This window comes from Rhinopithecus bieti, unplaced genomic scaffold, assembly GCF_001698545.2.
Source record: "Rhinopithecus bieti isolate Rb0 unplaced genomic scaffold, ASM169854v2 scaffold_9581, whole genome shotgun sequence".
In the NCBI taxonomy this organism is placed as follows: domain Eukaryota; kingdom Metazoa; phylum Chordata; class Mammalia; order Primates; family Cercopithecidae; genus Rhinopithecus; species Rhinopithecus bieti.
The window spans coordinates 3,073,354-3,089,784 of record NW_016806413.1 but is presented as its reverse complement, the minus strand read 5'-3'; the positions used below and the strand labels follow the sequence as shown (position 1 = coordinate 3,089,784).

Genomic DNA, 16,431 nt, shown 5'->3' with positions numbered 1-16,431 from the left:
ATGTACAGTATAACATATACAGAATTTAAAAAGGCAAAACCAAATGGCAATCGGTGTCAGGAAAGTGGTTATTCTGGGTTGTTGGTGACTGGGAAGAGCATGAAGAGCCTTCTGGTAAAATATCCTATGTTTTATGAATATGTTCACTTCTTGACACCTCATTGAGCCTGACATTCATAACCAGTATCTGTATCTATGCTACACCTTAACAAGCAGTTCCTTAAAATATTTTGAATATTTATTTAAGATAGCCTATAAATATTATAGAATATAGCATCTATATCCTTATTTTAGCCCTACTTTAATCAGTAATAGCAGAGGTCCCTTAAGTTCTCTTAGGGTCTAAAATAATTTCTAGTCTACTGATTGACTTCAACAATAATGAAAAACAGTATATATTTATAATATACACACATACATATGTGTGTATACAAATATATGTATATATGTGTGTATACATACACACATATGGTACATATATATATATATGGTACATACAACGGATGTAATACACACACACACACACACACACACACACACACACCATGCTTCTCTTTAGTGGCTTGGGGCAAAGTCACACAAGATTTAAATCATAGATTTATGGACTCATTTGTGTAAATGGACTTCTGGGAAAGATTTTCACATTCTGTCCAATGGCTGTTTGTATATTTATACAAATTCTATTTCAAAATGCCCCTTATCCAATTAAACTATTACAACATATCCAGCATGCTCCTTACAGATGACATACTAGAAGTTTACTATTAGGTTAACAAGAATAGATTTTGTAATGAACTAGGTATAAATCAGTATGATGATTCAAATAATATAAAATAAAATATGCTGTACACTACACAGAAGATGAAGTACTCTTTAGTTCATATATAAATATATTTAAATTGCCTGGAAACACCAAAATGAATTCAATTTTTTCTAGATGTAAAAACATTATTACAGAGTTCTGGGTTCTCTCACAGGATAATGGAGCCATCTAAATCCAAATCTCTCCGTATATACTCAAAACGAAAAACAAACAGATCAATAGGAAGAAAGACAAAGTAACCATTCCTCATACCTACAACATTAACTAGGAGATAAGGAATGGCATGAACTTCATGTTACATGAAAATAGGGAAATAAACACCCAAATCCAGCAAGACTAGCTCCAGAGCCCACACCTAAGTGGCAAGTCAAGTCAGACACTACGAAAGAGAGGGAAATAGAGATCTAGGGATACTGAAACACAGATAAAACCACCCCCAGAAAAAGAAATTTTCACTAAAAAAAGGTCTGTGAACTGCTAGATCAGAGATTTTCTGAGAATCAAAAGGACGGTGCTTGAAAATGCACAGAATCAGATGTGGTAGTTTTAGGAAGGCACAATTTTGAGGGAAGGATGGGGAGGAAAGATTATACGGAAGGCTCAGGTATCTCCTGGAAGTTGAAGATTATGGGAAAGAAGAAAGCAAAAGGTAGAAATTAACAGTCCTAAAGACACAAGAACAATACACACACCTCTCACTACAAAAAAGATACTCATTAAAAGAAACAACATTTTACTATACCAGGAGAAAAGAGTGCTCTCAAACTAAAAAAACTCAGTAAGCTACCCAAAAACTCCTTATCCTTTCCAACAAGAAATATTACTGCTAGTCTAGGAAAATTTCAAAATGGAAAAAAAAAAAAAAAAAGAAGGAAGATAACATCTGTACAAAGTTACTACAAAAATAAAACAGATATTGAGAATCAAAATATTTCCATTTTTGATTTTGTTCCTCAACAACATGAAAGCAAACAAAAACCAATCAAACAAAACATAACTAAATGAAAATTATAACTCAATAATCAAACCTGAATTAAACAACCTTAAATAAGCATTTAAGAACACGAAAAAAAAAAACTTCAAATAAGTACAAAAACTCAGATCAAAAATATCTAACAAATGAACAAAATGGAAGATATGAAATGAAAGTGACTAAACTCAGTAAAGAAAAGGAAGAAGAAAACAAAATCATCTTAGAAATAGTGATAAATTACAAAGTGGCAAGGGGGAAAGTACCCAAATGAAAATATAATAAGGGACACTGAAGAAAAGCTTGAAAAACTAAGAGGACAAAAATAAAAGAAAAATATGTGTCAAAATGAAAAAAAATGATAAGGAAGACTGGCAAAGAAGATCCAACATTCATATAACTGGAGATTTAGAAGAAAAACACAATAGAACACAATATTGAAAACTGTAACTTACCAGCTTGGGCAACATGGCGAAACCCCATCTCTACAAAAAATACAAAAATCAGCTGAGCATGGTGGTGTGTGCCTGTTAGTCCCACCTACTCGGGAAGCTGAGATGGGAGGACTGCTTGAGCCCTGAAGGTGCAGGCTGCAGTGAGCTGGACTGCATCACTGTTCTCCAGCCTGGGCAACAGAGTGAGACCCTGTCTCAAAAAAAGCCACATAAGTAAACAAAAAAACCCTGTAATTTAAGAAAATGTTCCAGAAACAAAAGAAAGCCTGAAACTACATTTGAAAGGGACCATGTGTATCTGTGATCTAAACCAATCAACTCTGAGACATATGCCTATAAAATAATTACACTAATATTAAACACCTGAGCCTCCAAACAAAATGACCGAGTCACTCGCTAAAGGAAGGAAAGCAGATTCACATCAGAGTTGGACAGCAACAATGCAAGACAACAATGGAGGAACATTTTCAAGAAATTTCAAGAACTTTGAACCAAAATATTTTAAAATCCAGCCAACCTGTCCTTCAAGTATACATGTTATAGAACCTAATATGGAACTTACATTCAAGAACTTGAGAACTCTTCCTGATAAATCTTTTGCTACTCAAAGTGGGGTTCATGGTCCACAGCATCTATACCATTTGGGATTTTTTTTAGGAGTCGGAATCTAGGCCCTGCCCAAGAGGTCCAGGTGATGAGTATGCTCATTATTGTTTGAGAAATGCTATACTGAAGAACATGTTTCATAGAACAAAGGGGAAAAGGAAAACTTTGGCAAGATGACTGATGGCAAGCAACAAAAAGATTTAAACATATCTAGAACTAAAAAACATATATGTAAATGGTAAACATTCTGATAAAGTAGAAACAGTACAACTGAAATAATGAGAAGAGAAAAGGAGACAGCAGAATACATTAATTGTCAAGTAGATAATACATAATAAAGGATATTATTTTAAACTGACAAACCAAATAGTAGAAATCCAAGTAAAAACAAAGGAAATTAGGGTATTATAGAACATAAAACTATAGAGGTACAAAACAAACTTTCCTAAATACTGCCCCCCCCACCAAGGAAAGAAACATGGTAAATATAACATAATACCAGAGTATATATAACATAAAATAATATGATAAAGTTGGGACCAAACACATTCTGCATCTCAATTAATGCAAATGAGCTTAAGACACTAATCAAAAGAAAAATACCTCAAACTTTCTTGCAAAACAAAACCCACTTCTATGCTGTATACAAGAGACACACTTAGAATGATTCAGAAAGGCTAAAACTAAAGATACACTAAGGAAAAACAGAAATTAAGAAGATAGAGGATGCAATCCTACTATCAGACAAAGTGGAATTAAGGTCTAAAAGCATTAAAGAAATATTTTATAATCTCAAAGATCACAATTAAAATGAAAATGTAGCAGTTATAAATTTCTATGCACCAAATAACAGAGTAACTACATTTACAAATCACAAACTACAATAGATGCTTTCTAAGAGAAATACGCTATTGAATAGACTTTAACAATCTTAAACCACAACAAGTGAACAAAAAGTAAGCAGTAATTTAAAAGATCTACATGCCATGTTTAATAGGGTAGAGGTTATATAGGTTATATATTTCTTATATAAAACATATAGCCTATATATTATACACACTATATATTTTATATATAGTATATATAACCTATAAAGGTTTTCTATATATGTATATACAAGTATATAATAGGTATGTAGTAGTCTCCTTATCCGCAGTTTCACTTTCCACAGTTTCAGACACCTATGGTGAACTGCAGTCCAAAAATATCATAGTATTTTGAGAGAGAGAGAAAGAGAGATACCCCACATTCACATAACTTTAATTAAAGCAGTATTTTTAGAGAGAGAGACCCCATGTTCACATAATTTTTGTTAAAGTATATTATTATAATTGTTCTACTATTGTTAATATCTTACTGTGCCTAATTTATCAATTAAACTTTATCACAGGTATGTATATATAAGAAAAAAACATAGTGTATACAGGGTTCAGTACTATCTACAGCTTCAGGCATCCACTGGGAGTCTTGGAACCATCCTTTGCAGATAAGCTAGGACTAATATGTGTGTATGTGTGTGTGTACAAATAAAACACTACACTGATAACAGAGGATATACCTTCTCCTTGGGAACACATAGAATATTCAAAAACCTAATCCTATGTTAGGTCACAGAAGAAGTCTTGATATCAAAAGGCGTGTTATGTATTTAAAAGGCCAAATTTGGGTATTCTTTTAACTAAAACCTGAATGTGTAATATGACTAATAAACTCTAGGCAAAAAGACAAAAAGTAAGTCTGTGGTCACCAGTAGAGACATTCTAACTTTCAAGTATGTCTACATGCTATATAGCTAATATTTCAATTATTTTGAAGACAAAATGACAGATCTTCAAGAACCAACCTACATTTGTAAGCAAACTCTTTTACTTTGGAGAAATGCTTTTAACAATCTTTAAATTACAAGTTCTGGCTTAATTTTTATCCAAAGAATTCACCAAGATCTATGTCACCTTAACAGTGGCTTATAAATTATTTCAGCTTTTCCAAATTATTTTGTGAGAATAAAGGTAAAATAATGGATTCTCATGACTCAGATAAAACTGTCTATCTTCTAATCTTTATGGCAGTCTTTTCTTGCACCAACATTTTAAAATATGAAATGAAAAGCTACTATACTGCATTTTGGGTTTCTTATTGGTATAAAAAATAAATACATAGCTCTCTAAAATAAAAATAGAATGTATGATCTCACAATTTGTCATTTACATGGTAATTAAAACATAACCATAAGGCCAGGCGCAGTGGCTCACACCTGTAATCTCAGCACTTTTGGAGGCCGAGGTGGGCAGATCACTTCAAGTCAGGAGTTCAAGACCAGCCTGGCTAACATGGTGAAACCCCATCTCTACTAAAAAATACAACAATTAGCCAGGTGTGGCAGTGAGCACTGTAGTCCCAGCTACTCAGGAGGCTGAGGCAGGAGGATCACCTGAGCCCAGGGAGTGGAGGTTGTAGTGAGCCAAGATCGGGCTATTCGCCACTGCACTCCAACCTGGGTGACAGAACAAGACCCTGTCTCAAAAACAAAAACAAAACAAAACAAAAGAATCAAACCATAATCATGAAAGAGCCAAGAGCATTGTCACAAGCTCAGGGATGCTTCACCCAATAAATTTAAACCCTCTTCACTCAGTTACCCTGTCCACATTCCCAAGCAGCATCCTGCCAATTCATCTGCCAGCCCTATGTATGACATCAACCGTACCTTGCCAACAAGGAGAAGAGTAGAATCACAAGCAGCTAGGATGAAAGTCTCAAATATTCCCCTAAAGCTCTTAGTAATGCAAAGGGATAAAAGTCCAATAGTCAAAAGGACAGAGGACTCAGACTATCTAAATAAAGAGGTAATAGTCACTGACGTTTTGATAATTGCAAATACTATGTCTTTGCTTAAACTTCTCACGTTTAATGGCTTAAAATTCTTTCCAAGGATTGGGGAGAAAAAGCCATCATCGCTGCCTTGCCATCCTTGCTCAGTTTAGAACTAATTTTATACTGAATATGAAAATACAGGTAGGTGTGTACATGCAGGGAGGAGTAGATAGAAAGAAATAATCTGACCAGGTCCTTGGAAATCCCAGTTTTCATAAAGGAGGCTATACAACTGTTCATCCAGTATGACAGTGATTCCTTAATGACTCCCACAGATGTATCTTTATTTGCAGAGATACATAAAATTCTCAAAACAAAATTATTTTAAATTTTTTTATATCATATAATAAAATCAACTGTTTGGTGTATTGTTTTATGAATTTTAACACATGTATAGTTTCATATACCCACAACCATAATCAGGTACAGAACAGTTTCATCACCCACCAAAAATCTCTCAAGGTATATCTTTATAGTTAGATGAAGCAAAATTAATTTTAATTCATATTATTTTAATGCTTCTTTCCATAAAAGAGTAATGCAAAACAACAACAGCAATCTCCCCAAAATATCTGGGAATCCCCAACCCAGAGATTCAAATACAAAGTGATATGGTAAGGTTTATGTGTGCTCAGTTCCTTTTTCAGTCTAAGTGAGGAGGGGAACTCATGTAAAGCACATGCTCTGTTCTAAAGGCATGATTCTTTACTTGGTCATCCCTGTTCTGCATGGCACAAACGTTCTCTATACTCTCTGTCTTTGTGGCCTCTATGGCAAAGCCAGGACCTAAATCCAGGAGATGCTCAATAATACCTCCCCTTGCTTCTAGGCATGACAGAGCCCAAGACTTCATCAAAACAGTTGGTAAAGACTCAAACAGGAAACGAGCTGTTAGCAGAAAAAAAATGGTAGCACATTTCAGATGATGGAAGTGAGAAGCATGTTGTCAAGTGAAACCAAGAAAGTTGAGGGATATGTAAGGGTTGGGGAGAAAAGCTGATGTAGCAAAAAACAGGACTGAGAAAGGAGCCGAAAACAGGAAGGTCAAGGCAATTTCATTCAAAGAACCATATCATTGAGGTTAGCCATGCCCCTGCCTCCAAGTATCTCTCCTCAAAATAAATTATTTGAAGTAGAATTTGTAGGCCAAAAAGTATGTTTATATCACATGTAAGTTTTATGCAGCTTATTAAAAAAACACTCAAAAGCTCCCTAATCCAATGCATTTTTTTTGAGTTATTCTACTAACAGATTCTTATTCCATAGTTCCACAATTATCTATTTAAACAAGCTTTGGCCTTAGGAACAGTAAAAAAATTCATTCTTATTTTAAAAACTGTAATAAATGCACAGATAGACAGCTCCTTAGCTTTGACCCCAATCCAGCTGACCAGTACTATCCTTGGCAAAAAGCAGGACAAAAATATTTGTTATTCATAAGCAGCTCTTGCTTTTGCTAAATGACAGGTGAAACTGATCCAAAATTGAAACAATAAGCACACCAATCACTTTACTTCAACCTGTCATTTATTCATGATGCGAGAATTTCTCTTACTGTGAAAAGGTCAAACTGCCTTGTAAAATATCATTCAAGTCATGAATTCCAAAGTTCAATAGCATCAGAGGTCATCTTACATATGGATTCCTTTACATTGAAAATTTTGTTAATTGCCAACAGCGTTCTTACTTGTACTAAACAACTAAGTGTAAAACAAATGCACTAAATTCTGCTTATGAATTAATGCTTATTTATATATACTTGTTTATCTGCACATTAAATATGCCTGGAGGCAAACATAAGAAACCAATCACACTGGCTACCTCCACAGAAGGGAATTTGTTGACTGGGAGACAGAAGTAGAGGATTCTTATCACTGTTTTTTTGAGCCTTTTGAGTTTTGAATCACGTAAACGCATTACTACCCAGAGAATAAATACACAAAATGTAAATAAAGAAGATAATCATTTCTGTAAGAGAATATCTTTCTAGCCTGCACATGCAGTCAGCTAATAACAAAAATGAAACTATCAAAAGACATGTGACAGGCCACCACTGTCCACATGGGAGGTATATACGGGAAAGAACGATTTCTCTAAAAATTTGAATAAACGTTACATTTTAGAAGACAAAGAGCTGAGTAGATAGAAATGCTTGGGGATGGTCCTTTCTCCCAGTGGTTGAAATGGCCATCTGAATGCCTTCTGTTTTCAGAACTCTGTTCACGTCTATGTGAACACGTGTGTGTGCATGTGAATGCGCATGCACAAGAGGGAGCGCGTGAGAGAGAATGGGAGACAGAAAGAGAGAAAGAGACAGAGGAGGGGGTTGGGGGGAGGAAGGGAGGGGCAGCCATGTCTCTGTAGAGTGTAATCCCCTGACTCAGACAACACTCCTGACAACACCAATACACAGAGCCAAATGGTGAAAGCCACCTCTCTGCAGAAAAGTCCTGCACCCTTACCCACTGTCCCAGTGTCTACCTGGAAATAGCCAGAGTAAGGCAGTGGAGCATGACAGCTTGAGAGTCAGGATGGGAGCAATACAGCAGGCACTGCTCCTGCTCAACAGCATGAATGTTATCTAAACCCAAGAACTGTCTTACAGAGGAGAGAACCACGTATTTAATTACAGTGCTGTAAACCAGTACAGGTCAAAGCACTACTTGTTAGCAGCCCACCAACGAGAGATGACTTGTACCAGAATGTAAATCAGCTGTGTCACTAAGCACACTTAGGGCTCTGCTAACTTTTTTTTCCCTATATGTAGACTTTTTTTTTTTTTTTTTGAGACAGAGTCTTACTCTGTCACCCAGGCTGGAGTGCAGTGGCACAATCTCAGCCCACTGTAACCTTCGCCTCCCAGGTTCAAGTGATTCTCGTGCCTCAGCCTCTTGAGTAGCTACCATTACAGGTGTGCACCACCACAGCCGGCTAATTTTTGCATTTTTAGTAGAGATAGGTTTTTGCCATGTTGGTCAGGTTGGTCTCAAATTCCTGACCTCAAGTGATCCGCCTGCCTTGGCCTCCCAAAGTGCTGAGATTACAGGAGTAAACCACCATACCTAGACATTCTTTTTTTTTTTTTTTCTCTCGGGACGGAGTCTCGCTCTGTCACCAGGCTGGAGTGCAATGGTGCCATCTTGGCTCACTGCAACCTCTGCCTCCGGGGTTCAAGCGATTCTCCTGCCTCAGCCTCCCGAGTAGCTGGGACTACAGGCACGTGCTACCACATCCAGCTAATTTTTGTATTTTTAGTAGAGACGGGATCTCACCATGTTAGCCAGGATGGTCGTGATCTCTTGACCTCGTGATCCACCTGCTTCGGCCTCTCAAAGTTCTGGGATTACAGGCATGAGCCACCACGCCCAGCCTCCTAGACATTCTTAAGGAAAGAAGCAGTATGTTGATTTACATTTTAGCATAAGCTCCTTATCTTACTGTGAACTACTAACAGTTCTCAGACCAGCACAGTGTGTGCCACAGTTAGAGTAGCACTGTGAGTATATAAATGACGGTAAATTTTAGTAACACAGTGACAAAGAGAACCGGGGGAAAATCCTGACAATCCAAATTCCATTAATCTCAGCTACTGTGTAAACGAGTAACTATGATATCAGTTGATAAAGGCTTTAAAGATTAAGTCTCTTTAAGTCTTCCCAAAGACTTTAAAGATTATAAAACTCTTTCTCCTGAAGAGGAATGAGTAAGCAGGACTTGGTACTCTAGTTTTGAAAGGCTGTTGTCCCTTATTTTAAAGCATAAAAACCGTAAGATAAGTACTGACAAATGTTTGTTATCCAACTGATAAATTAACTTTCACTTGGACCATAATCACATACTTTCCAGTCTTTTGTATTTTAAAAACGCTTCTTCGGCTTAAACTCTTAAAAGTTTCTTGGCTTAGAGTACTTTGTAGATTATTTAAACATTCCTGATAAAAGTAAAATGCAAAAGTAAATTTAACATTCCAAGTTGCTTAAAATGCTTCTTTTAATTTGAAATTATTTCTTTAAAAAGTACCAAATGCAAACTTTATATTTATTAATGACTCCACTGATATCAACCTTGATCCTTCACTCATCAGAGCACTAGAATTCTCAGTCACTCCCAGTGTGCCACCTCCTATTGCCCTTCTGCAAATCCTGCTGATTCTAGAAGCACATGAATACCCTGTGCCCTCAAAACGGTTAGCAGCAGTGGCATATTACTTTTCACACAGTCATTTGCATTTATGGATATGACCTACATTTTGAAAGAGTGTTAAAACATAAAACAATAGATCATTTTTGTTCTTAAGTTTGATCAGTGAATTCTCAAATGTATGAGAATGATGCCTCAATTCATTAATTTCCTCTCATCAGCAAAACAATACTCAAGATGAGCAGCTCCTTTTATGGTAAAATGGAGTTCGGGGGCTCAAAGAAAGAAAAGCATAAAAGCCCTGTTCTTTTGTTCCTTTCAGCAACATGCCTAACATTCAATTATAAAATCTTATTTGGAGTTTGAAAGGAGCCATTTACTGTATAAAATCAAATTTTAGATTAGCTGGTTTTAGGTTGTTTTTTTCTTAATTAATCTTGAAAAAGAAAAAAAGCCTACTCTTTTCATCTTGTAAACATGTCCTCAGCCACAAAAGATTTTCTAAAGTATTTTTTCAATAAGTTTTTATACATTCTAAAATTTACCTTTTAACTTAGATAGAAAATCACTCATCTTGGTGTATAGCACTTTCAGTTTTAATAAATGCACCCAGCTGCGAAACCATCACCATAATCAAGATACAGAACAATTTCATCACTAAAAAAAAAAAAAAAAATGCCCTCACCTCTCACCTTACTCTTAATTCTTGGCAACCATCCTCAGTTAAGTTTTAATGTTCAAATGTAGACTAGATGCATATTACAGCAATCTCCAGGGCAAATTTAATAGCAAAGAGAAGACAATACCAAGAGCTCTACCTGTCATCTTGCTCATATATCCTTCCTACACACTCAGTGGGGAAGAGGCTTATAGGCTGTGGAAGAATATCATTGATCTATCAGAGAGCTCCTCTTTCCTTGGGTTTCCTTTTCTACAACTGACCAGCATGAAAGAATATCAACAAACTGTATTCTTTCTGCTCATATCCCACCTCCTTTTTGCTGTGAAATATTCCCTCAACCTGAGTTCCTTGTGCACCAATGACCACATCACAGGCTTAATTATTAGCACAGATGGTGCCAATTAGTTCTGTGTGAAGTACTGAAATGGAAAGGATAATAGAAGCATTACAAGCTTCCTAAAAATGGTCACAGCTGGGGCCCACTGACAGCTTGGGGGCAACCATATCTTTACATTCTGCAGCTCACCTTCCACTCCTGCTCCATCCACCAGAGGAGAACCATGATCTCAGGCTCAGAGCAGGCATACTTTATAAAACACATACACACACACACACACACACACACACACACACACACACGTAACTAATATATGTCAGATAGGAAGAAATTTTCTTAGAAAGTAACCAGTATTCAAAAACCTTTCCTTTCCATTCATTGTTCTTAACATCCTTAGAAATAGTCCATTTCAATAACATAACATAATGAGACTGGGAACACATTTTATTAATTAGGAGGAAATTATAGTAGTAATATTAACATCTTACATTTGTAAGCACCCTAGAGTCCACAAAGCACCCTTACATAGTTTCAAATTTAATTCAGTCTTAGCAACATGGCACCTTGGGGGACTACAAAAGAAACTAAAGACTCTCTGAAGCTTTTAAGCCACAGACTAAAAAGGGTCGGGGACAGAAGTAACAAGACAAAAGAACAATTACAACATATCAAAATAACTATAAACATTAAGATCTGCCAAAATTTATACCTTTTCACCAAACCCAAATATATATAAACGTCTATGATACTAAAAAATGATAGTTACTCCTGGCCCTATTTTTGATGTAAAATTTCAGTATTAAAAAAGAGCTAAGTGTTTCTAAAAGTGAAATTTGACCTAGGGTGCTAACACAGCAGTTTGAGTTTGGGGTATTGTTAATGTGGGAAACCATTCCTAAAGAAAATGGGTTACTGAACAGGGTCTACACATTGACAAATACGAATTTAAGGACAGCATTTTAACTGAGGGAAAAAAATAAGAAAAGAGGTATCAAAAATGGTACTGAAATGATATTGCTTGTGAGTCCAGCTCTTCCAAGAGATGTGTGATTTATCTTCTTTGTATCTCCAGCAATGACCAGAAATTCAGAAACCATTTTTTAAACTGAAATAAAACAAGTTATGTGAAAATACAGAAGGATACCTTAAAGAACAGGTTAACAACAATTACTGTGGCAGCTTTGTAATTCTGGCAGAAGAAATACACTAACGATGGCAGGCATAAAGAACTGGGAGCTAACCAACAGGACTGAAGAAATGGAAAAACTGAGGTGAATTTGAGAACAATCAAGAGGAAAAGCTGAGGCAGACTCCAGCTGCTCTTTTGGACTTGAGGGTGGTTGGACCAGAGACAGGAGAGGCTAGATGCAGAGAGGGATGCAGGATAGAGAATGGCCTGCTGTCTACACACACAAGTGCAGGCGCTTCATAGACTAGAACTGTTTCAGCTTCCTCAACCCAATGAAGAGGCTGCTCCTGGTAAGGAGAGGATTGGAAGTTCAGTCTCACAATAAGAAGATACAGTAAATTCATTCTGCAATGTATTCATTTTTAGAGATCATTGGAAAGGCCAAGTAGAATTTATGTAAGTGAATGAAAATGAATACTTCAGTCATGACTTTGAAAGTGTTTTTAAAAAAAACATCATTTTGGAATAAAATGTAAATGGGCTATAAAGTTTTCATCACGACCTTAGAGCCCTCCTTCAGTTTTTCCATCCATTACCTCTTATCCTCCCATTCATACTCTCCGCTCTCCCTAAGAAAACCTACAGTCTCTTATTTCACCCCTCCTGCTCCCTCCTGGTGCTGGAGCTGCCCCCACATTCCACTTTTTCTAGGGGTCCCCTGCCACAGAGCCACCTCAAATGTATTTCCATGAGATTTGAGACTGCTCAACACACAACTCAATATTGTAAAGAACAGGGGTTTCTTATGTGTCGCAAGTCTATTTTCAAATTTCTAAAGCAACACTTGCTTTCTACCCTAGAAAAAAAATGAAACCAAACATGCTTTTTTATCTCCCCATTAAAATGGATAGGAAGTCAGAGAAAGAGGGTCAGTTTGACTCTGGATTGGTTCAGGCATCTGAAAGGAAAGTTAACTGTCATGCAAGAATGAGGTTAGCAGTCAGGTCCAAGAGGAGGGTGACGCACCTAGCAGGTCTGTTATTGAAAGTGGGAAGCACAGGCTGGAGTGCAGCAGGAGATAGCAGAGGGCGCAGGTAATTGACAGAGGTCTTGAAAGCACGAAATGAGAGGAGGCAAGAGGAACAGTCCTCGAAGATGAATAACCCAAATCAGTTTTTTGTTTGTGGATATCTGAAGTATTTACATTTGAATATGGATACATATGATGTTCTGTGATTTCACTTTAAAGAAAATAATGATGCCAGACTTTGAAATTATGGCTTAAGAGTACAGAGAAGCTGTTGAATTTTCTAATTCTTATCTCCTTTCAGACAATTCTTTTCTGAAAACAACTCTATTCTGAATGTAAAATGATCTCTTGCAGAGGTGTGAGACTTGCCTTTTCCTAAACTTTTCTTAGGCAAGAAATAGGTTAGGTTAACCACTGTAAGACCTTAAAAAATTGCAATGTAATCTGCAAAAACTGGATATTCACTAAGTCATATTTAAACAGATTATGCATTAACCATCAATTCCAAGGGCATTGGGTTTTTCAACAAAACAAGTATTTCCCATTAATTGACAAACTTAAAATCCTAATTTAGCACTCCCAAGGAACAGAAGAGGCCCATTTAGATGACACAATCGGGGCCAATAATTCCTTTGTTAATCAAAACAGCTAAAATGAAGAATCACACAAAATGCATATATTCATTTCGTTTTAGCAAACATTTAAATGTACACTAATTTGCAAATCTTCTGCTGTAGAGCTAGGGCCCTTCCTCTGAGTAGAATCCAGTGATGGATTGTCTCACTGTCTGACATGCCTAAATAACACCTATAAGACAATGTCTAAGATGCCCAGGTTTATTTTCTTTAAAGGAGAGTGAAAACTTAAAGACACTTGTGAAGCACTGTAAAAACAGAATCTGGAAGCTGCCCATATTCTGATGATTTTTTCCCCAATCTTTTATAATTGTCTCATCTTTATTCAATCTGATAGCAATTTGTCTTCATGAAGTCTTTCCAAAGGTTTTCATAGAAATGATGGCTCTATTTTAGCACACACTTTTCATCATTCTCCATTCCATTTCATTAAATTATGCCAATTACAGTAACTAGAATACCACACATAAACAGATTTGGGAACAAAATACCTCTCGGTGAGCCATAAACTCAGTAACTGGACATCTTCCCCATCATCCTCACACCAATGCCCACTCAGCAGGCCGACAGAGCCTGCACTAGTCAGGGCACTGTTAGGAGGGAATGGAGAGAGCTGCGTCAAAAGGGGAAGGAGGTGAAGAAAGAGGCCTCCTATTGCACTGAAATGTATCTCTTGGATAGTTCTGTCTGTGAGCTTTCCTAAAGCCAGGGATGTATCTTAGTAATGCCTAGCATCTTTTAAGCACATAATAAATATGTATTCAATGTAAGCATTTGATTTCACTCTCTAATTATTCCCACAACATTAGGACAACATAGAGCAATGTTTTATCTAGATAAAAGCTAAAGAGCCCATGGAAAGACTAGTAAATTCCAAGATTATCACAGGAATAAAGGAAGCAAGAGGAGGAAGAAAAAACCCAGTTCCACAATTCTATTCAAAAGTACCTTAATCCAAAAATAAAAAAACAACCCAACTCATGCTCAGCAATGGGAAATGGTGACCAGATTAATAACGTAGTTGGTTGTGGGCTCCTTCCTAGGCTAAGTTTTTAAACTAGATTCTCATAACTTAATCAAACCTTTCAATTAGGTGAAGCAACTTCTATGAGAACAGATCGTTTTTCAGAAACAATGACAGTAATAGCTAACAAAACTAAACACTTAATCTTGCCAGGCACTGTACTAAACACACTGCATGCATTTATTCATTTAATCCTAAGTTTGTAGAAGCAGGTACTCATTCAAAGACACAGAGCTAGTCAGTGGTGTAGCCAGGATTTGAACCCAGAACCCATGTTCTCAACCACTGTACCATACTGCCCAATATAGTTTGCCTTTTCTTATAAATGATATAATTTTAATATTTTACCTAAGGGTTTTCTTAGTATACTTCTCAAAGGTACATTATCAAAGTCCTTATAATTATAAATTAATTTTTAAGTAATTGGCACTAACTATATGTTCACTGAATAAAAAAACTATATATGACTCATTCATTCATTAATAAACATTTAACAAGCAGTTACTTAATCACTTGAAAACAAAGAGTTAAAGTAACTCTACTGAGTGACAAGGGAGACAGCTGAAACAAATACTCAGAAGTCAGAATCAGCAGGTCTTGATGAGGGATGAATGAGAGGGAGGGAGGGCTAGGCTGAGGCGTGGAAGCAAGATCAGCAGAGAGAAGAAAACAGCCATGCCACAGATAGAAGGTACGTAAGAGAGGGAGATAAACATGTAAGCAGCAAACTGTAACACAGACGGAACCAATGCAACGTTATGATGGACAGCCTGGCCCATGACAACAAATCTAGAGGCGACAGAGACATACGAACTAACTGCTGAAAGAGAAACTCATTAACAATCGTGGTGCTATAAACTGTTATCAATTTTCCACTTCCTCCTCTGCATCGAACATGGTGCCTGACACTTCTAGTGTACACTACCAATGTCTCCATTTTATATCCAAGGAAACTGAGACTCAAAGATTAAAAGAAAATGCTGGGATTCTAATTCAGCTACCACCAGACTTTGACACCCCAAGCTACCTCTATGCTGTGACAGTGCCTGCTTAAACAAATAATGATGAAAATGATAATAAAGATAACAAAAGTTTCATTCTGATACTGAGGTGGTTAGAACTGCAGCTCACATCCCCTATGCCTTGACCAAGTACTCAGCTCTGTGTTTGGCATTTCACATATACAACCTCATCTATGCCTCGCCTTGTGAGAGTGGTAACAAGACCTGCAAATTAGTAAGCACCTCCTCAATACCAGACACATAATCAGAGTTATACATGTGTCATTTCTACTCTTTAGAGCACTCATGCAAGGGAGGCTGCACTGGCCTCACTCTGCAGTCAAGGAAATGGGCTCACAAGACAAAGTGATACACTAATAGGCAGTATAGGGGTAGAAACTACATTTGTATAGTTTCAAATATCTACAAATCTCTCTCCTCTCCCTCTGTTTCTCTCTCTCTCTCTCTCTCCCTCCCTCCCTCTTAGTTGAGAGAGAGGAAGAACACATGTGTGACAAAATGTTCAAAATTAGTGAATCCTGATAAAGAATATATAGGAATTATCTGTATAATGCTTGCAACTTTCAAATCTGAAACTAGGAAAATAAAGCCTGTGAGTCAGGGCACAAAAGAATCTGGAAAGGCTCAGTTCATTCTCAGAGGATACCTCTGGTAATTACAGATTAGACTCAATTCTGCCTCTTTTCTTTTCCTTTTTTTTTTTT

The 16,431-nt window shown here is 36.7% G+C and overlaps 1 protein-coding gene across 2 annotated transcripts in view; it reads right to left on the bottom strand.

The window, feature by feature from the left end:
- The window catches only part of ANO10 (anoctamin 10), a 262,387-nt gene that overhangs the window by 172,145 nt on the left and 73,811 nt on the right, over window positions 1-16,431 (bottom strand). The window lies entirely within an intron of this gene.